Source organism: Pinus tabuliformis, chromosome X (assembly GCF_031772625.1).
Source record: "Pinus tabuliformis cultivar Carrire ecotype Pingquan chromosome X, CPIR1, whole genome shotgun sequence".
Taxonomy (NCBI): domain Eukaryota; kingdom Viridiplantae; phylum Streptophyta; class Pinopsida; order Pinales; family Pinaceae; genus Pinus; species Pinus tabuliformis.
The window spans coordinates 1,698,085,986-1,698,111,453 of NC_142308.1; positions in this window are offsets into that span (position 1 = coordinate 1,698,085,986).

Sequence of the window (25,468 nt, forward strand, 5' to 3'; positions counted from 1 at the left end):
TTATTAAATATTTCCCATCATTACCAAGGTTGAACGAATTTTACCAAGAGGAAAATGGAGCAAGTCAATCACCAAAGAAGTATGTTATGTATCTCCAAGAAGACCATGACAACCTAGTCAACCTGATATGATGCAAGAACCTAATTCACAATTTCAAGCTTATGCACATCCATCTCAAAGTAATTTTAACACACTCCTTCCTTGGAAACCTTGGTCACCTCAACCCCAAAACCAATCTTGGCAACAAGGTTGGACAAGAACTTATGGGAGAAATCCACCTCCACCACAAACACAACCTCAACCACATCCATCTCAAAGATCCACTCCCACTCAACTACCTGTACCACTGATGAGCCTCATCATTGGGTAATTATATGGGCCTTAACTCACCTCCTAGATTAGTCAAATCAACTCTTCTCACAACTTATTACATGTCTTTATTATATTTTGTTTAACGAGATGAGTCGAAGTGAGATATTATGCCCAGTGGACTAATATGCATTGAATGCAGGTTTGGAAGAGAAAATCAAGGAATTTTGGCAAGACTAAGGTTTGAAACTCGAATGGGACAAGGGAGAGATATTGTAGGAGGTAAATCCTCCTCATTTACTCCTCCCCCACTCGAATATTCCTCCATTAATCACACCAGCTCGGAGTGCAAGCAGCCAAGTCATGAAGATCAAAAGGCAGCCGAGAAAGTGATAGACAAAGAGTTAGTTCATCTCGAGTTTGGGAGCCGAGACTCCCTAGATTTAAGGAAGTCATTGGAGACTTCAGTTGTATAAGTAGAGAGGCCTAGAGCCTCATTAGGATTCAAATTTTTGTTGCAAAAACACTAGTTATTTTCAAGCTCCAGACTTGTGGAAGACATTGATGTAATTTTCTATTTTGATAATGACAATGAGTTTTTACTTCAGTAGCAGGGTAGAAGAGATAAAAGGAGAACCACAAAGATCTCAGTGGGTGTCTTGGCCTCACCTCTTCCCTCAGGGATCATGATTTGAGGAAAAGACCCTTAAGTAGCCCCAAAAAGACATATTTCCATTTCTTCATAAGGTTTAGAGTTTACTGTACTTAAACTATCATTTGATCATTTTTGCAAGTGTAGGATTTAGTTTCCATCTCTTCCATCTTCAGTCTTTCAGTAGATCTCATCCATGATTCAAGTTTTTTTAACAATTTTCTTCATGCATGAAGTAGACAGCTAGTTCATTAAATTCTGCTTTTCTAGCTTGTTAGAATTATTCTTGTTTACATGACATTGTGGAAATTATAAATGTTTGATGCAGAACAGGTGCTTCAAAAATATAAAGGGATATCATATCAGGAAACCACCTCCCAAATTCATCCATTCATAATCATCCCTTGCTTTCACCAAGATCTTCACCAATCTCATCATTTTACATAGAAATTCCTTCAAGCATGTTGAGCAAATCCAACCATCTACTAACCTTGGTATTGATTTCTGAGTGATCCCGGGAATTTTCTCACTCCATTCCACCCATCCACCACCTTCTCTAATCCTTCCATCACCTCCAGCAACCATCGTTTTGCTCTCAGCTGTATCTTGTAGAAATACAAGGAATCTTGTAGGTTTCTAGTACATCCTGTAGGTTTTCCTGTAGTGGCCTGTTTTGAGGCCAAATTGAGGGAAAACCTCTAGGAAGCCACACCAGGTCACCCAAGAGTCTCCCAAACATTCCAATCATCTACTAAACCTCCCAACCATCCACCATCATCGCTAAACCACCTGCCACATCAAGAAAAGAGATTAGGGTTTACACTTGACTTCCTAGAAAAAGAAAAAAAAGAACAAAACAGATTTATTTCAGTCCTTTACATGCACAGTAGTGATGTTTGATGTCTTGAACTTCCATGCTTTAGATAGTAGCATTTCATACATGTTGGTTTGGCATTTTTGTAAAGCATAGTTTCTCAGTAGTTAGTTAGAGAAGGGTGTGTTTTTAGCATAGGATTTCAATCATTTTCCTTATTTACAGTAGATAAGCTTTCTCCTAGAGTAGATCTCTCTTTCTTTCATCAACAATCAAGCTTCTTCTAAATCCATAGAAGTCTGGCTTGAAAACCCTAGTGGTCTCTTGCCAGCTGAATAGTGACAAAAGGCAGAACCATCACTTGTACTTGTGTATACAACACTGTCACCTCCAAGTTTGTACGAACCCCGGGTTGATAAAGTAAAGCTGGTAGCTCCAGGAGTTGCAACATTCTTGCTGCAATACTGGTGCTCATCACTTTTTGGTGCCGTTGTTGGGGAGGTGTCTGAGTACTATGTGATTACTGCTTTCTTTCTTCTATTTCTTGTTTCTAATATTCTGCTCTTAGTTTCATTTATGCAAAAGTAATTTAGTTTGCTTCCTTTTCATTCTACATTCTTTGCTTTCCTTTCCATTCTACAAGTTAGATCTTAATCAAGTAGTTATTCTTTTCATTCAGTTGGTAGTTTTCATTCAGTCTGCAATTTCAATTCTGCAATCACTTTCAAAGTTTGAAAACAATCACAAAACCAATCCTCCGAGTTGACTCAACTCCCGGATTTAACCAAGATATTTTACTTCCGTGATGTTGTTAGAATTGCATTTAAAATAGCATAAATGAACATAGATGCATGTTGTAAAGAAGAAGGAACATGACAATCATTAGCAACATAAAACTCAAGATGTTGATAATGGAGTTCATCCAGGAGGGACTACGTCTCCGGGCCCTTGTGTCAAGATGGTGTAGGTCACTGCATTAAGTGCTGGAAAGAGTGATGATGTAGATGCATGTGTTTTTCTCTATCATACAAGGAATATGCCCTCATGCAGGAGTGGCTCCAAGAGATGTTCCGCTGCAGGAACTCTCATTCAAAAAAGGACTCCTATTAGTATGACATAATTTCACATATGACAATAATGAGCATCTCGCCAACATGGCATTAAAGGTATCTCAATTCAGACACACATGGAGACAACATGAGTATCCCATCAACATGAGGACAAATGGATCTCAAACAAAACATGACGAATCATGACAACAAGTACATCCCAGAAATGATTTCGCGTCACATCAAGCAGGAATCATGAAACAAGTAAGAAAACAAGATCCCACATCAAACATCAAACATGGATTTGTGTAACACAATGCATCTCATAGCAAAAAGTACATGAACATATTGCATATACCTCACATCCTGGGGCTATATGAAGAAAAGGATGTCAAACTACTGAAGCTGGCCGTACCATCAATCTCACGGCGTCGAATCTCATGGAATGACTAATCGCATGTTGAATGCTAACACCTGCATTCCACTTTGAAAAGTGGCCGAAAAATGAAATGATCAAATGGAAAATCTGAATGCACCATCAGATTTTTGGTGTCGAATAGGGTAAAATTGACTGTCAAATTTCTGAATTCTGACAAAGTGAAAATCTGGGGCTTAAGGAATCTTTTAGATTCCCCCTAGATTCCTCAAAGATTCCCTTCTCTGGGTATTCTGAAGATCTGCTGCTCAGATCACAATTCTGATTGTGCCATTAGGTTTGTGTCATTGAGAGGTGTAGGATAGACATAAAGTTTGTCCAATTTGGACACTGGCAAAATTTTGCCCTCCTAGAAATTTGGCTCAATCATGGTTCTACCTGCTCTTTTCCAAACTCATGGTTCCACCTGCAAAAATTAATTAAAAAATGGCCTCAAACTCCATGTCGCATTCTACCTCGGCATCTGTTTTATCTCTCATGGTTCTTCCGCTCTCCGTTCCATCACCTCTACCCTTGTTACATTGAAAAGAAGGTTTATATGGTGGTGGGGTGGCAGACTTTACAAAGCCGCCACTCGTGGCATTGCAGTTAGGCGGAAAACTAGAGGCATGGAGGTTGGGGGATCAAATCCCGACCTCTCCAAATATACACATGGTTTGTTTCTTCGTTTTGGCGCGTATTAATTTTGGGCGCGGATTTGTTTGTTTGCAACCAACCTTAAGTTTCGTTGTGTATTAAGTATGCGCTGTGTATTAAATATGGTGCATTTAAGTTTGGGATGGAGTGTTTTGATGTGTGTTGGTTGGCATGCTGCCATATGGGGCCGCCTGGTGGGGGCCCACCCATGTGGGCCGGGCGGGTTCAATCCCCGCGGGCTCCACTTTAATTAACGTGCATATATATTAAATGGTGGCCCATACGTTAACGTTGTTTGTCATATCACATTTGTAATGTTTATCATATGGTTTGTAAACCATATATTAATGGTATGTAGTTGGTGGGTTATAACCAACATATATATATATATATATGCATTGACTTAAAAATATGGCTTCACCATGATATTTTATTTTTATATGGTTTTGATATTTTTTAGCTTTTGTTTTATATGGTTAATAATAATAACCATATGATTTGATATTTGCTATTTGTATTGTCTTATTGTGCAGGGTAAGGAGAAAATGTTAATGCGCCATGTGTCGATAGTTTAGTGGTCATTAATTCGCCACATAAACTTAGTGGGTCCCACCTGCTGACTGGGATGCCATGTGGCACATTGTGGGCCCCCTTGTCATGTCAAACTTTGAAGAGCTCTATCTTTCGCATACGAGCTCAGTTTAACGAACCGTTCACACCACCGCGATCACGATGACGATATTTTCAACATGAACCTAGTTCGAGCACAATCCAAACACTTTAATTTTTGACCCTTCATGAGTCCTCTTGGACTTCTGCATGTGTCTGGAGCCACCTGGATAAACCAAACAAGAACATTTATTTTCATGCCTCGTAGGAATAGGGATAACTTAGGGAAATTTTTGCCAAATACCCCCACTACTTCCAACAACCAACCTTCCCTCTTCTTCGGTGTCTGTGAACTGGAGGAACCCTTAGGTGAGCAACTAGACATGTTTGAAGAACCTAGAGTGGAAGAAGAAGAAGGAGAACCCATTCCTACTGAACCTATGACTGAAAACAAAAATGACAGGGGAAATAGAGAAAGAGTTGAGGGTGCCTTCCCCATTAGGGAGACCAATGGGGATACTAAGATGAAAAATATAAGCCCTTCTTCCCTTCCTCATTTCCATGGCCTGATCACAGAAGACTTAAACACTTTCTTATTTGAGTTTGTTGTCATATGCCAAACCTATGAGTATACAAATGATGAGCAGAAGTTGAAACTATTTCCACCCACTCTCAAGGATGCAACTTTGGCTTGTTCATGGGTTTACCTGGAGATAACATTACAACTTGGGCTCAGATGCAACAAGCCTTCAACAACAAGTATCAGGACTACTGTAGGTCTAAGACACTAAAGAGGAAATTTTTAGGATGACCTTAGGCAATGATGAATCCCTAGAGGATTATGAAGAAAGATTCCAGTATAGATACAAAAGGGCCAGGTGCACACTTGACCCTGAGCCACTGAAGCTGGTCCTGCTTAGAAGAGTAAGGGAAGACCTTCCGGATACCCTACACTTATTAGCAGGAGGGGATATCTACCAGTTACCCTATGAGGATATCAAGACTGTGTTTGGAAACGATTATAGGGCAACCAGGAAAAACGGTAGGGGTAGTCAACCTATGGTCAGTCCATCCTCTTCCAATTCATCCATCAAGGGTGAAATTGGAAATATGCTGGAGGATTTCAAAAGTGAGATGTTGCAAACCCTTGCCCTGCAGATGGACAATATGCACTTTAAGGAGACTTTGCCATTTTTTGTCTTAGATGCACCAGGAGGCATCCTAGGAATGAATGTCCATTGAATTCTATTGAAATTTGCTTAATCTATGAAGAAAACCACTCCACAGACAAGTGCCCCTCTTTACCTGGACTCAAAGCTGTATATCAAGGAGCTGAAGGGGTCACTGAGAAGCTCTGCTAGATAAACCAAAGGAGACCTTATGGGCCTAGGCCATACCAGTAGGGCATGCAAGGGTCATCCCATGCATATTACAACCCCAACCAGACCACATCCATACCTTCTTGGGGACCTCCTGCCCATCCTTCCTAGTCTACACCAGGGAAAATTTTAAGAACCACCCTAAATTTATATGTATAATAAATGGGCAAATCCCCATGATACATAGGAAAAATGGGAGGCGATTTTATCAAAAATTTAATATGTATATATAATTTTTTTGACAAATCCCTCACCAGATTATATTATCTTGTAAAGTCATGGCGAATCTTTCAATGAATTATAAAATCTTGTAAGATCTTGGAAAATCTTTCACCGAATAATAAAACATTGTGAAGTCTGGGTGAATGTTTTGTTAAAGTATGAAACCATATATGATAATAGGAAAACACATTCATTAAACTGTAATATACTAACATACATGTTTGGAAAAAAGAAAAATAATTTTATCTTCCTACAAACAATGTTGCAAGTTTCAGTGGCTGTGTTTGTCAAGGTTCTTACTGTACACTCTTTCATATCCTTCTATTAGTTTTGATAATATTCCACAACAAAGTTCTTGTAGGTGTTGATCTTGACCATCAGTTCTGTCAAGGTAGGAGAGATTAATCTTTGCTCTACCACTTTTGTTAAGCTATGAAAGATTAATATTTGTACAATTTTTTTTTTACTTTTCTCCCAACTTTTTTTCCTTGAGTGTTTCCATCACTACCTTGTTGATTCCATATCAAACAAATTTCTCAAATGCTAGCCTAACTGTGACAAATATCTTTCTTGCTTCTATAAATTTGCAGCCTCATTGTAAGGAGATGTTGTTATATTTTGAAGGGTAATTTATAAAAACTTTCATTCGCTCTCCGGGTAGTTTTTAAGCCATCGACCTTCAGGTAGTTCATCCTTCCATATGATATTTGGTCATTACACTCTGTTCTTCAAGAAATATATAAGTTATGAAAGTCATTCTACCATGTCATGAAGTGTTGAATCGAGGGAATCCCATACCCATGAACCTTACTTGTGGTCTTACGATGCAATATTCTATTTTGAGTCATTTTGATAAAGTCCCTCCCTGTCAAGTAGGCTTTATGCAAGTAGGAAAATGAAACAGGCCCCCCTTACTTACTGGCCTTCCTTTCTCTTACCTGAATAGTTGTATCTTACCCAACCAAAAAATGGTTCCTACCTTGAATTATGGAGTTTAATAGACCAACAATAAAAGATTTATGTAACTCTGGTCCCCACCACCTGAACACCTTATGGCCCAACATGAATGAAGGCATGTTAAGGATTTCTTCATTAGTCTTCGTAAAGATAATTTCAATTCATATTCATCATGGCTTCCGCTAACCACTAATGTAGGGTCACTTGGCTTGGAAATTCAAATTGCTCATTAATGCTTCTCATCACTCGACCACCTTCAATCATATTCATTTCAACAATTTCATTTTGATTAACATTTGTAAAATTTGTAGGTGGTTTTTGTCATCAACAACTACTATTTTTTCTTGAATTGCTCCATCATATTCTTAAGTAGAATTTCCATGTTCATCATCATCACCTAATAGATGATAACATCCTTGAGGTAGACTCAACATGTTTATAACAACATTTTCATATTTATCACCAGGTATTTCAAAAACTTGGCTACAAGCCTCATCATTGGTAAGAGCATCATAATTGACTAGCCAAATTCCATTGGACCTACATTCCACATTAATATTAGAGGGTGTCAAGGTCCTTTCAATAGATATGGTAGCAATTTCAACTGTTTCAAACCTTTTTACCTATCTCCATGGGTTCTTTGCCATCCAATTTATTCTCTCAAACCTTAAATAATTATTAAAAGGCCCAAACACACTTATAGGGGTTGCAACTTATGAGTAATGTCTAAGCAGTGCCAACACTATGTATGCCTATCGTGTTTGCTTCTGTGGTTTCTAAAACTATGTTGTTGTGATGGACATAAAAAATTTACAATTATACGTTTGTAAGATAGATGCCTCCAGGTAAAAAGTGACAAAATGGTATAGCCAAATGATAAACAATTATTTAGTCATCCATGCATTAGGATGTGCAACCACGGATATTCCTTTCTCACAATTCTTGACATGGTTCTTCATATTTTTATTTCTCTAAAACAAATATAGCCTAGACATTGATAAAACAATTATAATTTCACAACAAAATATAGTTATCCACGCTGTTGTTAGGAAAAGCTTTAGAACATTTTCACTCATTCTCTTGGAATTTATCCACATGCCACAATTCCTTCCAACTTGGAAAGGAAACACATCACAATTGCATATATATTTTGTAAACTGTATGAATGATCTTTGTATGCCTTGGATAGAGTGTAATAGAACTTGGTCAGAATTGTAGGGTGTAAATCCATAACTTTGTCTCTATTTAGGATTTCAATTGTTCATAATGCTAACTCTTGATATATTTTCTTAACTCCTGCACACCTTGATTTCCCCAAAATCCATCTTTGAATGGACTCAAAGTGGAGCAATGTTAGCCTTAAGTTGTATCAACTCTAGGTCATGGCCAATTTCAAGTATCTCCTTACACCAATCAACTATTTCCTCCTTTTGTTCAATTAACACTATAATAACCCCTTTCTTCTTCTTCCTTGCATGAGGTATTTAGCCAATAATGTATTTATGCTGGTGAGTTCCATATTTTCTCACTGCAACTCTTATTAAGCATCCATTGAAGTCAACATCATCAATTTCCTTCAACATATCCTCTTTAGTTCGACCTCTGTTAACATTAATATTCTTGGTTAAACTTGCACCTTGCACTATAATTCATGCAGAAGCACCACCTTCAACATCTACATCATATGCTCTTAAGCTTTTATATCATTATGCTCTTCAAAACGTATCAGATTTAACTCCTCATTTGAGGAAGAGTTTTGTAGATGATCAACCCTTGTCACTTGCATTCTTACCCTCACAAGAGAAACATTATTTCCTTGTGCATGATAGAAAAACATTAAACAAACAAATATTGTAGAATAATAGAGGTTGATGCAGTGCATAGCAACAAGGAAACAAAAAACTTTAAGGTAAACATAGGTGACAAGAAACAAACATAGGTGCAATGAATATGTTTGCACTTGAAACAAGAGCTATCCTCTGTGCCCACTTCAAAATGTGAAAAATAATCAAATATCAAGAGACATGTGAATCCAGAACTTGATGTATTGTGGATAATTCTCTAGCAGAGGTAGACATGAAAGACACCAAAAACAACACCAGTTCGAATTTGCCTCCTGCACGTTGCTGACTTGGGTTCAAATCGCAGATAATATACAGAACAAGAATATCACACATGCAGGAGCAACTGACTTGGGTTCGAATCGTAGATAATATATAGAACAAGAATATCACACATATTCGCAGATAACATATATAATAAGAATATCACCTTGGCAAGCACCAACAAAGAATGGCCATGGATAAGTTTTATCAACCTCGAGATTGCAACCCACCTTGGAACATTAACCTTTGGAGTCATTTTTATGCCTTCATATAGGTATTTTATTTGATGATGTACTTGAAAAGGAGGGATCTCCTTGTCTACAAAATTGTTATTCCTTCTTTCCTATCCAAATGGCTCTAGAGGCAATCAGGGGCAATGATCTATGTTATTTGAGTGCTCTATCATCAAGCAATCCAACAAGGAAGCCTCTTGCTAAGTACCCTATTCTCAGATAAGGGGAGAATAATACCTCATACTTCCTGAGCAAAAATACGAATGAACACCATCACATGGTCTATTGTTTCCCCTTCACATTTGCATATAGTACAAATTCCAGGACCCTACCTTTATATATTTTGTAGAACCTCTCACGTCAAAACATTATTCATTAGGGCCAACCACATAAAAATCATGGATTTAATTGAAGAATTAACTTTCCAAATCTTCCCCACCACCAAGCTACTACTACTACTTCATCATGAAAGATAGCCTTGTACCGCAAGCTAGCTGTCAACAGTCATATGGCAGGATCGTTGGACCATACAACTTTCTTGCGTGAAGAAGATATGGAGACAACTCTTTGCTCATAAATGCAAACAATGTTGTGTTAAAAAAAAAATTGCTTGATTTTGTATTGAGCAACAACAAAATATACATAATTTCCTTTTGATAGAGTTGCTAAGATGGAATCTTCATCTACAAACATTTACCTATCAGGATGAGAAAATGCAAATCAAATTTCTTTCTTATTCCATAGACTCCAACTGCGAGACAAAAAAAAAAAAAAAAAAAAAAAAAAAAACACATCAAGTTTGCTTACCACAACACACCAACAAGTAGCAAACCCCAAGTATATAATATAAGAAAGTAGTGGGTATCCCAAAGGTCTGAAGGGGATCTAATGGAAAGAAGTGACCGTTGTTAGAAACCTTCCAATCAATATATAAAAATATAAATGTAGATTTGTTATTATTTTAATTGGAACTCTTCAATTAAATAATAAAATTTAATTACGTCTGACTCCCAATCTAAATTGCTTATTAGCATAATTCACTACCTTCATACATCTTGCATTTTTTAACAACATTGTAACATGTGGATTAATTTCCTTTTTGGTGCACAATCTTGGCCTTTTAGGACAAAATATATTTTTAACAACATTGTAACATGTGGATTAATTTCCTTTTTGGTGCACAATCTCCGCCTTTTAGGAAAATATGGTGTAGTGGCCCAACCCCTACAGATCATTACGACAAACTAAGAATAATAGAGAAGATGAAAGTTTGTACAAACCAACATATTTTTCAAACAACTAATCCAACATCAATACCTTAATGTTTGAAAAATGGTGGTAAATCTAGGCAATGACTATCTCTCTTCTGCTAGGGTGATGTGGAAAGAGTGATAAGATTTCATTGTTTTGATTTTTTTGTTGTTGTTGTTAAATCAGGAAAACCAATATGAATGGAGATATTGATACTTTTTACTAAATTTTGTGAAGTGACTAAATGTAGCTTTAACCATTCACCTTAAGATGTTTTTTACAATATAATTTCCTAAGTCTATTTAATATCTTCATTATCATAAAAACCAACCTATATCCATCTTAACGCCACAGCTACCACTCTTAGAGGGATGAAATCTATTTATCCCTCTCAGCACTTGGTAGACCCGGAATTAAGATGGATCTAGGGTGATAGAATTTCCCCTTTAAATAGTCTATACTCGCATGAATACCATGGTATTACCATGGGTCAATACCACGGGTTATCATAAACATGGAGCTTAAAAACTACTATTAGTAATTTATAAAAATTAATAAATTTAATAATTGATTTTTATTTTAACCGAGCTAAAATGTTTAGTGACATTAAATTACTAGATCCATTTTTACTCTTGATCTACCAAGCCCTTTCACTCTTTGCTAGTTTGCATATCACGATAGTAGATCTAGAGTAAATATGGATCTATTATGGTTTAATTCTCCCCTTTAAATAGGCTACATTCCATAGGCTTCACCTAAATATAACACATTTTTTGAGTGTTCGTAAATATAAGGTGACTTATGGAGTAAATATAAAAACTGTTTTATTTATTTACCATACCTCTCGTTTATTTATATTTTTATTAATTTACCATACCTCTTTTATAAATATGGTATTTGGCCCATAGGATTCACTTAAATAAAACATATTTTTTAGCCTTCTTAAATAGAAAGAGGGTTATGGACTAAATATAAAAAGAGATTTTATTTATTTACCATACCTCTAGTTTTTTTTATATTTTTATTTATTTACCAAACCTTTGGAGTAAGTATAAAAAGTGGTTTTATTTATTTACCATACCTCCACTTTATTTATATTTTTATTTATTTACACCCTTGTAAATATAAGGTGACTTATGGAGTAAATATAAAAAAATGATTTATTTATTTACCATACCTCTTGTTTATTTATATTTGTATTAATTTACTATACCTCTCGTTTATTTATATTTTTATTAATTTACCATACCTCTTTTATAAATATGGTATTTGGCCCATAGGATTCACTTAAATAAAACCTCTTTTTTGAGCCTTCTTAAATAGAAAGAGGGTTATGGACTAAATATTAAAAGAGGTTTTTTTTACTTACCATACCTTCACAAAAGAAATCAGGGCGATTGGGACCAAATACAACCTCCCAAACTAGAAAATGGGTGATTGCAAACAAATTTAACATTGCAAAGCAGAAAATTGAGCGATTGCAATGAAATATAACCTCCCAAACCAGGCGAATCAGGTCAAATGGGTTTTTTCATAGTTTATCTGCCCCTTTTTTTTGGGCTAAAATGAAAAAAAAAATATTTTTTAAATAAAAGTTGGGCTAAATATATGAAATGGGTGTTTTATAAAAATTTCACCCCTCTAAAATGAAAAACCCCTTAAATTTATCCAAATTCGCCCCTAAAATTTACCATGTTCTACACCTCCTCCTTCGTCCTTTGCACCTTAGTATCATTCCCAGCGAGCCAGCCAGTCATTTCAACCATATGCTCCGCCACAACCACAGTGGAATGCACCGCCCTAGGGGTGGAGGCCCCAATACAACAATGTCCCAGCTCTATTGCCTTCACCACTTGCCCAACCACAACTTTTACACTCTGCTCCACCTAAACAACCCCAGATGCCTGCCCAGCCAAATCTGAACCCGAACAATAGACATGCACAACAAGTATAGATTGGAGTGACATCATATCCAGCTTATGCTGTTGAGGCTTAGGAAATCAACCCGAGATCTGGGAGAGTACTCCCAGACAACCAACCTCTACCTCCACCCAGGGAGGTTGAGGAAGAAAGAGAGGAAAGCGTGTTATAGACATATTTGGGCACATCAACCCCAAACTTATATGTCGATAAAATAGGGCTCATTCAACCCCTAAAAGAGTTGTTTCATACCCTAAAGGAACATAGTCATCTGAATACATCATTCCCCAAAAGTTCCATCTGAGAAACCATCCAGAAATTGCCTAAACTGAACCATACTGACTGCTCCACTAGCAAAGTGCGATGCATACTGACTACTCCACTACCAGGGTGCGATGCATACTGTTTAGGCCTTCTATAGGGTGCGATGGGTGAGGATGGACAAATGTCTGGGACAGTTTGCTAAGTGGATGCTCATGGAATCTTCTAGAAACTTCTCCTGTGCCACTTGCCTCTCTAAATTCACCCAAGGATGAATAAGGGATCTTAAACCTTCAGTTATCCCTTCTCTTGTGGAACCAATTGTAACAAGTGGAATGACACTAATCAAACCCCATGGATGACTCACACCCTTGCACTCATCTATAAATGGATCCCTCATCCAAGAGATCCAGAGGCTGGAATGTTGTGAATTGCAAGTAAGTGCTGATAGTTTGTAATTGAGGAAAGAGCATTGTATTGTTGGAGTAATCTTGCTATTTCATGAGGTGAAGAAGGATTGAAGCTGGGAGGATGATACTGGATCAGACAACTGGGTTGTAATTCTCCCTTCTATTAATAAAGTTCTTGAATGCTATCATTTGTTCATTATATATCTGATTCTGTAATGTTTATGTTGTAATAGATCACGATGCTTTGATGGTTCTTGGTTGCTGTACATGTGCAGGTACTCTCCAAGCGTGTTAACTATGGGGAGGAGTTATGGGATCTGTCAAAGGGGAGAGAGATCAAGCAAGGGATTAAGCAGAAGTTCCAGGTTGGTCCCATTATCTTTCTCTTATCTGTTACACATAGAAGAAATCATTGATTTTATTTAAATTGTTGTTTCTAGGGTAGCTGCCAAACCTAGAGGGCTAGAATTCTTTAGGAATACTAGTTTTCCCAGAAACAAAGCGTGCTTAAAGTAAATCCACCACCCTTTCCTGAGAGATTAACCCAACCACCCCAGCCTACCCCAGAAGAGACTGAACTTCTGGGAGAATTGAAAAACTTATGTGTCAAAATTCCACTTCTCCAAGCTATCAAGGATGTACCTATTTACAACAAGTTGATTAAGGAGAAGTGCTTCAAGCATCCACAAAGGCGAAAAAGTGATGCCCCTACCATTAATGTCATTAGAAAACTATCCGACTTAATGATGGGGCAGGTAATCTGTCCAAAGTATTTGGACCTTGGAAGCCCTGTAGTAGATGTGCACATCAATGGCACCATTGTCCCACACACTTTGACCAATCTTGGGGCTGACATTAATGTGATGACCAAGGACACCATGCTCAAACTCAACCTCCAAGGTTTATTGAGGAAGACCACAACAGTTCTACAACTTGCAGACTGCTCCATAGTGACCCTTGAGGGGATTGTAGAGGATGTGATGGTATCCATTGATTCTTGGGAATACCCTATAGATTTCCTTGTTCTCCAGCCTAAGGCTAAGCTTACTGGTTACCCTCTCATCCTTGGGAGGTCTTGGTTAGCCACTGCCGATGCTTACATTAGTTGCAGAGCATCTAAAGGAACACATAGATGCCTTTGCTTGGAGTTACTGAGAAACGAAGGGAGTGCACCCTTGGTGTGTACTCACCATATTTATATCAAGGAAGGTTGAAAGCCAGTCCGATAACCCCAAAGGAGGATGAATCCAACTCTTAAAGATATATTCAAAGAATAACTGCAAAAACTGCTAGATGCAGGATTCATTTACCCTATCTCAGATAGTAAGTGGGTCTCTCCTTTGGTGTTGGTTCCAAATAAAAATGGTAACTGGAGGATTTGTGTCGATTACAGGGAGTTAAACAAATCCACAAAAAAGGACCATTTCCGTCTACCTTTCATTGACCAAGTGCTAGATGGCCTGGAAGGGATATTTTTTTCTCTTTCCTAGATGGATTCAGCAAGTACAATCAAATCCATATAAGCTTGGAAGACCAGGATAAAACCACCTTCACCTGTCCTTGGGGTAATTTCACCTATAGGGCCCTTCCTTTTGGCCTCTGAAATTCTCCTACCACTTTTGAGAGAGAAGTCCCCAGTATCTTTGCTGAGTTAGTCCATGATACGGTAGAAATCTATATGGATGATTTCACACCTTATGGGGGTGATTTCGAGGAGTCTTTTTCCAACTTAGGTAAGGTTCTATGCAAATGCATTGAGATGAACCTGTCTCTCAGTCCCGAGAAATGTGAATTCTTGATGATTGTAGGGATCGTGCTAGGTCATTCAATATCTCAGCAAGGATTACAGGTGGACCCAAACAAAATAACTATCATCCAAAGGGTCCCACCTCCAAAAAATTAGAGAGATGTCAGAAGTTTCCTAGGGTTAGCTGGATATTACCAAAATTTTATAAAAGACTTCAGCAAGTTGGCTTCTCCTTTATTTTGGTTATTGGCCAAAGACTCTGAGTTTGTATGGTCAAAAAGTTGTCAAGAGACCCTGGACACCCTGAAGGACAAGTTAACCACTGCACCGATTCTTCGAGGCCCGAATTGGTCCCTTCCTTTTCACATTCATGCTGATGCCTCACACAAAGACATAGGAGTATCCCTACGCTATATAGACGAGAAATTACCTTATTCCGTTTACTTTATCAGTAAGAATCTATCAAATGTCGAACTGAACTACACAGTGGCTAAAAACGAGCTCCTGGTTGTTGTGCATTCATTGACAAATTTAGGCATTATATTACAAGCTATCAAACATTTGCACATACTGACCATGCTGCAATAAAATATTTAATGAATAAACCTGATGTGAATGCCCAAATTATTAGATGGTTTCTTTTATTACAACAGTTTTATCTAACTATTGTTGATAAGCCTGGCAAGGAAAATGTTGTTGCAGACTTTTTTTCCAAATTAAATTTTCTTGTAGGTGAAGAGGGAATGATTGATGATCAGCTATCGAATGAGAACTTATTCGCCATTTCATTTCTCTCTCCATGGTTTGCTGACATAGAAAACTATTTGGTATCTGCATAGTTCTGATCCAAAATGGATCCAGAATGGCCTCTAAATATAAAGTCTTCAAATATAGATAAAAAAGGAACAAGGTTGAAGATCTCATTGAAAGGAAGCTAATGGTGCAAACTGCATGCAAATCCGAGTTCGGATAAGGAAAATAGAGCCAATTAAAGATTCAAGTCAAAAGGTCAAAGCCTACGTCAGCAGGACATGTGGCAACCTGGGAAAGAGTCGCATGTACTTCATGATGTCAATGCAGCAGATGATGTGTCAGCCAGATATTGGTTCAGACCTCAGGTGATGAGGAACAACGGTCAAAGGTGGAGATCGTCCGATCAAAGGAGATCAACGTATATCGCATCGAAACATGCAGGCAAGTTATCTGGAAAAACATACGCGATATATTTATACAAAAGGAGTTAAACTCTTTGGGTTCCGAAAGGAGGGCGATAAATGGTTTATCATGTGCCCTCAAGGCAGGAAGCGGTTTTGGATCGAGAGCACGCGATTCCACTCAGCGAGTGACACATAGCCTCCCAAAAACCACTTTCTCACGTGCCTTCGGAGAATTAGCAAGCATGCTAGTTAGAGCGTGAGATCATGCGACAGGCGTCAGATTGTTCAGAGCAGATCAACGATGCAGGTTGACTAGATCAGTTGAGGAGTGGGACGTGACAGCCGTCAGATGGTTTTTTCTTGATATCAGCGCTGGGAAAAGGCTAGATGGTCGGGGTCCACCCGCACCCACCGGTCCTTTCGTTTGTAGCCTGTTTCTATTATAAACTTATTTTTTCCATGTTTAATGAAAATTGTAACTAAAACGTGTTATAAAAACATTGTAACACAGAAAGTTGTCAGAGAGTGTATTTTCGAACCATTCCAGGGGGTCTGGAAGTCAGGGTGACTAGTATGGTCGTGTACATGCTCATTTCAACTCAAGGATTCGAGCGAAACTCAGTGGTGAGATCCATTTCTGTGTTGAGACTTTGTTTTAGAGCTCACACCTGTAACAACCATTTTGAAGACATAATATAGAGGTTAGCACTAGAAGCTAGGACTAGGAGATGTAGCCAGGAAGTCTGGTGAACTCCTTTATCATTTTGGCTGTGTTGATGTGTTTTTCTTTTGTTTTGTGATTGTTTAATTGTCTGTGTTATTCACAATCTTATCGATCCATTGCACTAAGTAATATAGACAACTCTACACATAATTATGTAATACCTTTTTATCAATTTCAGATCAAGTGGTATCAGAGCTTAAGGTTTTTAAGGTTTGACAAGTTTGTGTAGAGATTTGAATGTTGACTAGGTTAAGGCTCGGAAAAGGTGAAGGAGAACTTGTTGAGGAAAATCCAGAGATTGGAAGAGTCTATTCATGAAGAAGGATGGCAGATGAAGCACCACTTGGGTCAGAATCCGAGTTCTTGGACAGCTTCATGACAATACGTGCCATGGTGGAAGAGATGTACCATGAGTTTAAAAAGGGTAGAGGTGAAGGCACTTCATCACCTATACTAGAAAAAGGAGCAGAGGAACCTTTTCTCTTTGTCCCTCCAGAGAAAGAAGAGAAGGAAGATAAAGGAAAAGGAGGGATGAAACCTCCACCATCTCCTCCATCATCACCACCATCATCATCATCGTCTACTTCTCATAAAACTAGTTCTTCTAAGAAGAAGAAAAAGAAAACCTCTTTGATCAAATTAGATGTAAAGTTTGATTTGCCAATTTATGATGGAGAACTTAATGTAGAAAAGCTAGATAATTGGATAAGGCAAATTGATGTATATTGCAGGGTGCAAAAAGTTGATTCAGAAAGGAAGAAGATTCAGCTAGCTAGCCTTCGTCTTGGAGGAACTACACTTGTGTGGTGGGAAGGCAAGACACAAGAAGATCTTCAAAAACATGGTAAAATCATTTCAACTTGGAATGAATTTGTTTCTGCCATTAAAAATAAATTTTATCCTTTAGCTTACATGCAGCAGGAAATGATGAGTTGGTAGACACTACGCCAATTGAAGGGTCAAAGTGTACAAAGTTATACTCAAGAATTCGAAAAAGAGCTTTAACATTAGGTATTTCATTGGACTCACCAGAGACATTATTAAAATATATAGGTGGTCTTCACAATTATTTGAAGCATACTATATTTATGTTTAATCCCACTAGCTTAGATGATATGTCAGTCCAAGCAACTCATCCAGAGGCTAGAGGTAAGGATGTAGACCCATATGTTGGGAAATCATCCAAATCTTTTGAGAACAAGAATAAAGGAAAGAAGAAACTGAAATGGAAGGAGAGGAAAACAAACACTATAAAGAAGGACAAACCTTCATGCACTCATTGTAAGAAGGAAGGACACGATGAGGCACACTACTGGTCTTTGCATCCAAAACTGAAGCCTAAGAAGTTCAAGGGTAAAGAGCGAAAGAATGTTGCTGCTATTCAGAAGGACTTGGGGTCAGACTCAGGTGATGAAACAACAGTTACAACCACAAGTATAAAAGGTAAAGATTCTGAAGCATCTACAAGTAATTCTTCACATTCTATTGATAATGAAAGTAATGAGAGGAAAAGAAATGAGCTATTTCATATTAGAGTCATTTCCAAGTACACTAAAATTGATACTTTATTTGATAGTGGGTCACAAGTAAATTTGATTTCTGAAACAATTGTAAAGAAGTTGGGTCTAGAAACAAAACCTCATAAAAAGCCATATCCATTAGGTTGGGTGTGTGATAAAACAAAGCTACAAGTTACGAGACAATGTAAACTTCGGTTTGCTATTGGGTCAACATTTGTAGATGAGGTTGAGTTAGATATAGTCCCATTGGACATATGTGGAATTTTTTTAGGAAGTCCATACTTGTACGATAGAAAGGCTATCTTCTATCGGGCTAAAAATAAGTATCAACTCACTAAGGATGGAATTGAGTATATTGTAAGGGCTCATAAAATTAAAGATAACTTCTCTCTCATAAACTCAGGATAGATGAAAAGAATAGTCAATTCAAGTAAGCAATTTTTACTAATGATTGTAAAGGCAAAAGATCCTGATAAATCCAATGCATTCCAAGACTGTAATTCTAAACAGAAAGCAGATTAGCACAACCAAACCCTAATTAGCACACAATCACAATCATTCCATCCACTTAAAGGAAAAATACAAAAACATGTCTTTTATGATGCAAGCAGCTTAGATTCATGCATTTTCACTTATTAGAGGTAATAGCAGCATTGGTAGAAGTTTCATTCACATTCTTTGCATTATAGAGGTTAGACTAGTTAAATTAGGGTTTCCTATGTTTACATGCTTTGATTTGCTTTCAGTCCATTTTGTCAAGTAGAGTAGTTTTCCTTTGAGAATAGCTTTCGTCCATCAATTAGCAAGCTTCTTCTGAGAGCCTATAGAAGTTGGCTTGAGCCCTAGCGGACTTGTGCCAGCTGACCAAGTGACAGCTGCGACAAGAGCTAGTACTTGTGCATATAGCACCGTCGCTTCCAAGTTTGTACGAACTACCGGGTTGATAAAATTAAGAGATAGGAAGCCCCAGGAGTTGTAGCATTATTGCTACAATACTGGAGCTCACCATCTTTTTGGCGCCGTTGCCAGGGAAGCGTCAGAGTATTAGTAATTGTTGCTTTTCTTCTACTTTCGTACCCTTACTTCTGCTCAGTAGTTTATTTCATTTCCATTATGCAAAAGTAGCTTAGTATTTCTTTCTTTCCTAGCTTAGTATTTCCTGCTTTCATAGATTAGCATTTCCTTCTTTCCTAGATTAATATTTCCTGCTTTCTTAGTTTAGTATTCCCTGCTTTCATAGATTAGCATTTCCTGCTTTCATAGATTAGTATTTCTCGCTTTCCTAGATTAGCTTTCCAATTCTGCAATTTCATTTGAGCAATATAGTTAGTGTAGATCACTCTGTTTCAGTTTTGCAGGTACCAAAGAAAAAGAAAAAGCACTCAAAAAAGAAAAGTATTTTCCATTTCATGCCTCGTAGGAACCGAGATAAATCAGGCAAATTCCTACCCAACACCCCCACCACATCACTAAGTCACCCTTCTCTCTTCTTTGGTGACAGTGACCCAGAGGAACCTATAGGTGAACATCCTGAGATATACCAAGACCCTATAGAAGAAGAAGAGTTAGAGACCACTCCATCTGAAGCCATTGCTGATAATAGAAGAGAAGATGAGAGAATAGAAGGAGCTTTCCCCATCCGAGAGACCAATGGAGAGATGAAAATGAAGAACATTAGCCCCTCCGCCTTGCCTCACTTCCATGGACCGACCACTGAGGATCCTGATACCTTCTTGTTTGAGTTTGCTGTCCTTTGTAGAACCTATGACTATACTGAAGATGAGCAAAAGCTGAAGCTTTTCCCTTCAACCCTTAAGGATGCAGCACTACACTGGTTCATGGGACTACCTGGGAATAGCATCGCTACTTGGGCTCAGATGCAGCAAGCCTTCAATACCAAGTATAGGGATTACTGTAGGTCTAAGGAAACCAAGGGAGAGATCTTTCAGATGACCATGGGGAATGATGAGTCTTTAGAGGATTATGAGGAGAGGTTCCAACTTAGCTATAAGCGGGCCAGGTGCACACTTGACCCTGAATCCCTCAAGTTGGTTCTACTCCGAGGAGTCCCTGAAGATCTCTTAGACACCCTTCACATGTTAGCTGGGGGGGACATTTACCAACTGCCTTATGAGGACATCAAAACTGTGTTTAGAAATCATTCCAGGGCAGCTAGGAAACGAGGTAGAGGAAATCTCCTCTCCACTGGTGTCCCTTTCTCCAAACATGAGTTTACAAACCAATTAGAAGATATTAAGAGTGAGGTGAGACAGACCATTGCCATGCAGCTGGACACATTCAGGATCCAGCAGAAGAAAGAGGAAGCTGAGAGAGCCTTGGCTGTCTTCTGCCCTAGGTGCACGAGAAGACACCCTAAGAACGAATGGCCATTACATTCGGTTGAGGTGTGTTTCGTTTGTGAGGAGGACCACCCAACAAATCAGTGTCCAACCTTACCTTGGTTTAAAGCCATGTACCAAGGGACCTAAGCTCCCACAGAGCCTCTCTATTACCTCAACCAAAGGAGGCCACAAGGATCTAGACCTTATCAGCAGGGGATGCAAGGGGCATCTCAAGCCTATTACAACCCCAACCAGTCAACTCCTATGCCTTCCTGGGGTCCCCCTGCTCATCCTTCATGGTCTTATCCACCTCAGTACCCCACTCAACCTACTTCTCATCCATATCACTCACATACCCAGCCACAGCCTCAATGGAATGCACCTCAGCCGGGGTGGAGGCCCCAATACAACACTCCTCCTGCCATTTTGCCTCCACCACCAGTTCAACCTCAGCCTTTACCTCCTGCTCCTCCAAGGCAACCTCAGATGCCTGCTCAACCGAACCCGAACCCCAACAATAGACAGGCTCAGCAGGTATATACTGGGGAGACCTCATGCCCTACCTATGCTGTGGAGATCCAGGAGATCAATCTTAGATCTGGAAAGACTCTTCTAGATCGCCAACCTCCTCCCCCAGAGGATGAGGAAGACCATCAGGAGAGTGAACCAAAGCCTATTCCACCCTTTCCTGAGAGACTAACAGCCACCACACAACCTAACCCAGAAGAAGATGAGCTTTTGGGTGAGCTCAAGAAGTTGTGTGTAAAAATCCCACTTCTCCAAGCCATCAAGGATGTGCCAATATATAACAAGCTGGTTAAGGAGAAGTGTTTCAAACACCCAGGCAGACGGAAGAAAGATGCCTCAACTATCAATGTCATAGGACAACTGTCTGACCTTATGCTAGGACAAGTCATCTGCCCAAAGTACCTAGATCCTGGAAGTCCTGTAGTAGACGTTCACATCAATGGCACCATTATCCCCCACACCTTGATTGATCTGGGGGCGGCCATCAATGTGATGACCAGGGATACCATGCTTAAACTCAATCTTCAGGGTTCCTTGAGGAAGACCTCGACAGTACTGCAATTAGCAGACCGCTCCACCGTGACTCCCGAAGGGATTGTGGAGGATGTCATGGTCTCCATCGATTCTTGGGAATACCCTGCAGAATTCCTGGTTCTGCAACCAAAGGCCAAGCTTACTGGATATCCTCTCATCTTGGGAAGGCCTTGGTTAGCTACTGCAGATGCTTACATAAGTTGTCGGGCAGGAAACATGACCATCAAAAATGGTCCCATGTCCAAGCAGCTAGTCCTATACCCTCCTGCCCAACCTTCTTTAGAGCATGATTTACCACTCTGGTTGGAGGAAGGAGAAGAAGACGAGGTGTATTCAGCACCTCTGTGTACCCTAGATACCACTAAAAGAAACCCCCTACCGAGGATGACTTGATTGAGACTCTGCTCCAGAATCCACCTTCCAGTGCACTATCTTTAGAAAAATTGGTGGAGGATGCCCAAGCTAGCACCTTAGTGGATCTTTGTACAACCAACCCTGTCACTCCCGGAGTTAAGAATGTGGAGTTCGGCCCTGAGAAAGCATTGAAGATCAGCTCCTCCCTATCTCCTTCCCAGGAAAAGGAGCTGTGTAGTCTGTTGGCCAACCACCTAGATGCTTTTGCTTGGAGTTATAAAGATATGAAAGGGGTCCATCCCTCGGTCTGTACCCATCATATATACATCAAAGAGGATTGTAAACCGGTTAGGCAACCTCAGAGGAGAATGAATCCAGCACTTAAAGACATTGTCAAGGAAGAATTGCAGAAACTGTTGGATGCCGGATTCATCTACCCCATCTCAGATAGTGAATGGGTGTCCCCTCTAGTGTTGGTTCCCAAGAAGAATGGGAAGTGGAGAATCTGTGTGGATTACCGTGAGCTGAACAAAGCTACCAAGAAAGACCATTTCCCTCTACCTTTCATAGATCAAGTGTTGGATGGACTGGCAGGAAAGAAGTTCTTCTCTTTCCTGGATGGGTTTAGCGGGTACAATCAAATCCAAATCAGCCCGGAAGACCAAGATAAGACCACCTTCACTTGTCCTTGGGGTACCTTTGCCTATAGAGTCCTTCCCTTTGGACTATGCAATGCTCCTGCTACCTTTCAGAGAGCTGTCTTGAGCATCTTCTCAGAGTTGGTCCATGATGCAGTAGAAATCTATATGGATGACTTTACTCCTTACGGGGCTAACTTCCAGGAAGCATTGTCCAACTTAGGAAAAGTCCTAACCAAGTGCATCGAGATGAACTTGTCCCTCAGCCCTGAAAAATGTGAATTCCTAATGACTGAAGGGACCGCGCTAGGCCATACCATTTCTTCCCAAGGATTGCAGGTGGATCCTAACAAAATTGCTCTCATCAAGAGGGTTCCACCTCCTCAAAAAGTAAGGGATGTCCGGAGTTTCTTGGGATTAGCGGGATACTATAGGAGATTCATTAAGGACTTCAGCAAGTTAGCCTCACCCTTGTTTGGCCTATTGGCAAAAGATGTGGAGTTTAGGTGGACTGACGATTGTCGGAAGAGTTTGAATGAGTTAAAGGACAAGTTGGTGTCAGCACCAATCCTGAGAGGTCCAAACTGGGCCCTACCTTTCCACATCCACACTGATGCCTCGAACAAAGCGATAGGTGCAGCTTTAGGACAAGTTGAGCAGAAACTTCCATATGCCATTTACTTTGTTAGCAAGAACTTTTCCAAAGCTGAGTTGAATTACACTGTAACCGAGAAGGAATTCTTGGCTGTGGTCCATGCATTAAACAAGTTCCGACATTATATTACTGGTTACCAGACCTTTGTACATACTGACCATGCTGCTATTAGATATTTGATGAATAAACCAGATGTGAATGCTCGTATTATTAGATGGTCACTTTTATTGCAGCAGTTTGATTTAACCATTGTTGATAAACCAGGTAGAGAAAATGTTGTTGCTGACTTCTTGTCTAGATTGGATTTGTCTGCAGATGAAGATGGGACGGTGGATGACCAGATGCCTGATGAGCATCTGTTTGCTATCTCAGTACTCTCTCCATGGTTTGCTGATATAGCAAACTACCTTGTTTCAGCTCAGTTCCCTCCGCACCTCTCTTCAAAAGAGAAGAGCAGAATCATCAGAAAAAGTGCCTCATTTACTTGGATCGGGGGCAACCTGTTCAAGCTTGGCCCCGATCAGATCTTAAGGTGTTGTGTAAGGGAAGAGGAAGTCTTTGACATCCTCCTCACCTGTCATGATGGGCCTTGTTGAGGACATTTTGCAGCAAAAAGAACTGCCTTCAAGATCCTGCAGGCAGGCTACTATTGGCCCACACTTCATCAAGATGTCAGAAGATATGTCAGCCAGTGTGACCAATGCCAAATAATGGGGAAACCGACCCAAAGGGATGAGATGCCTCTCCAACCTCAAGTGACTCTTGAGCCATTTGAGAAGTGGGGCATGGACTTTGTGGGTCCAATCAATCCCTCTTCGAGGCAGAGATCCTACATCATTGTGTGTACTGACTACTTGACAAAGTGGGCAGAGACTAAAGCAATCAAAGCAGCAACAGAAGAGAAGGTGGTCGAGTTCTTAAGAGAGAACATCTTCTACAAGTTTGGCTACCCAAGAGAGCTGGTGACCGATCAAGGGAGCCAGTTCACATCCAACTTGGTTGAAGATCTACTAGCTCATCACAAGATCAAGCATAGGACTTCCACCCCCTATCATCCTCAAGCAAATGGGCAGGTGGAAGTCACCAATAGAGCATTAGAAGGGATCTTGACCAAAGTGGTGAGCAGCAGCAGAAAAGATTGGGCAGATCGCCTGGTTGAAGCCACATGGGCTTACAACACCACTTGGAAGACCACCACCGGCTTCACACCTTATGAGCTGGTCTATGGGAAGAAAGCTTTGCTGTCCATTGAGTTTGAGTATAACACTTTGAGGATGGCAGCTCAGCTGGACCTAGATCTCAGCCATGCACAGCAAGAAAGGTTATTGCAGCTGAATGGACTAGATGAGCACCGCATGCAGGCCCTCCTTCACTCAGAAGTGGTTCAACTTCAGAGGAAGGTGTGGCATGACCAACATCTCCATGACAAGCAATTTCAGCCGGGAGATTGGGCTTTGTTGTATGATTCCAGATACAAAGATTTCAAGGGGAAGTTGAGAACCAGATGGCTAGGACCATATACAGTGGAGAAATGCCATGACAATGGATCTGTCCTCATTCGAACCATTGATGAGGAAGCCATTCCCATTATTGTCAATGGGCATCGATTGAAGATCTACAGGAGACCTCTCTCAAGACAAGAGTTTATCAAAACTATGGGGAAATCTGTATTGGTCATAGAGAAGGGTTCTGCCTCTGCCTCTGGCACACCCTGAAAGAAGATCTGAAAAAAAAAAAAAAAGGAAAAAAAAAAGAAAAAAGAAATAAAGATCCTTGGGTGAAAACCTCTCCGAGGCGCCCAAGGCAGGTAGTAGGGGTGAAAACCTCATTGAGGCGCTCCTATTGCTTTTGTTAAAAAAAAAAAAAAAAAAAAAAAAAGGGGGAAAAAGTTGAAGAAGATCCTTGAGTGAAAACCTCTCTGAGGCGCTCAGGGCAGATGGCACGGGTGAAAACCTCCTTGAGGCGCCCCTGCTATCTTTCAAAAAAAAAAAAGAAAAAAAAAAGAAAAAAAGGAGAAAAAAAAAAC